The sequence below is a fragment of the Pinus tabuliformis genome, chromosome X (assembly GCF_031772625.1).
Source record: "Pinus tabuliformis cultivar Carrire ecotype Pingquan chromosome X, CPIR1, whole genome shotgun sequence".
NCBI lineage: Eukaryota > Viridiplantae > Streptophyta > Pinopsida > Pinales > Pinaceae > Pinus > Pinus tabuliformis.
The window spans coordinates 1,642,883,837-1,642,885,892 of record NC_142308.1 but is presented as its reverse complement, the minus strand read 5'-3'; positions in this window follow the sequence as shown (position 1 = coordinate 1,642,885,892).

Sequence of the window (2,056 nt, the reverse complement as noted above, 5' to 3'; positions counted from 1 at the left end):
CTCATAATATTGCACAAAAATAAAGAATATTAGGCACAAATATGAAATTATCCATAAACCTTCCGAATGAACATATTAAAGTTAAAAATACATTATCTAATGGAAAAAGAGAGGTTTAATGTGCTGAAGGATGGTCAAATGGGCATTAATTTATGTCTAATATAGAGCCCCATCACCAATGTATTGCACAAGTAATATGCACACAATGTCTTGTTGATACTTCATGAAACCTATTTTAGCAGTTCTCAAAGCCTTCTTTAGAGTATGATGAACAAGAATTGATATTGGGTCAATTAAGTACACCATATGCAATTATATTAACATATTCCTCCCTTCACGTAATTATATAACATATTTTTTCCAAGGCTTCGGCATTAGACTTCTCTTGAATAGGCTCTACATATATGTCTCCTTCCCTGGATCCAATGGTGCTATGGATTTAACATCATTATAATCAAACACCATCTACTTCTTCTTCATATTTATAGCAACTTGATGATCAAAGGCCCAGTCAATGCAAAACATTGCTCGACATGGGTCAATATCATTATTGGGTCTCCAAAATGTCATCATTTTCACTCTCTTTTCTTTCACTTTCCTTCGGTATTTACCATATTTCGCAACTCCATCACCTTACACTAAGACCATTTTCATGATCATATAAGGGTTTATACTTGTCATTTTCCGAATCATTTATTTTACTATTTTGAGTGAAGTTATGGTTAAATATTAGAAAATAAACATGTATTCACTTATATCTAAAAGTTGCATGAGTTTTGTGATGTTTGTAGGTATATTTGAAGATTCCAGTAGAGTGATATTTGGCCTCTAAGTATCAATATTGAATTTGCTCTTCAAATTCTTGAATATTTGAGGAAATTTGAAATCATTGATCAAACACATTTCATGGAGAAGAATCATGGAAGTTTTCATAAGTGTTTCCTATCAAATATTTTAGAGATTTTTGAGAGGATATAAAGAAATGTTACTTGCTAGATGTTAACACACGGTTGTAACCACATGAGATATGTGTGGATCTACATTTATTAATTAGGTATCTTAGTTTTTTTTTATATAGTAGTGCCTTCTCCATTCAAAAGGTGAATGCTAAAACTATGCTTATGCTTGATGTTATGAATACTATTGAAGTTCACACACTGTTTAGTTAATACAATCATTTGATATAGTTATGCCTTCATGATGAGATCTAGTGTTTGATCAATAACTTCATGAACGTTCCACCTCTCATGCACTTTAGGAGGGCCCTTGATGAGTATGACTTTATTTTAATGTTTCATTTATTCAAGATAGATTGGTTTCTTTTATGCTCGTTTCTGCAAGGTTTATTTCAAGTATTTTGATTAGATGCTTTGTTTTCTATGCACTTCCTTTACGTTATTTTATGCTTATTTCATTTATTTTCTTTTGTAGATCAAATGATTGAATTACATTTCAAATACAAAAAATATTAACTTCTTTAGCTTCTTCTTTGTGCACTCATTTCTTTTGCATTCGTAGACATATCATAGATTGTTTCAAAACATAGTTTCTTGCACAAGAATTCATAGGCATATGTTGGCTTTAATTTATGAATGAATTCTAAGCTTTGAACACTAAATTTCTAAATTGATTTACATCCTTCAATTCTTTCATAGTTAATTTTAGAATTTTCATAGATTAAATTTACAAGCTTTCATAGATTAGATTTACTTGCATTTCTAGATTAACATTTTTCATTATTTCATAGATTAAATTTCAAATGTTTTCATAGATTAAGATTTCATGCTTTGATAGATTAAGTTCAAATGTTTTCATTAGATTATATTTACTGCTTTAATTAGCATAAGTGTCTTTGCTTTCATTAGATTAAAATTTCTTTTCTTTCCTAGAATAGATTGTCCTTGCTTTCACTAGATTAGAATAGTTTCCTTTGCTTTTACTTCCTTCAATATTAACCATTTCATTGCTTTCATCAAAATTAAGTATGTGTGTGTGCTTTGACTAGATTTCATCTCATAGATTTTCCTTGCATTTGTAGTCTTTAAAATTCAATTGT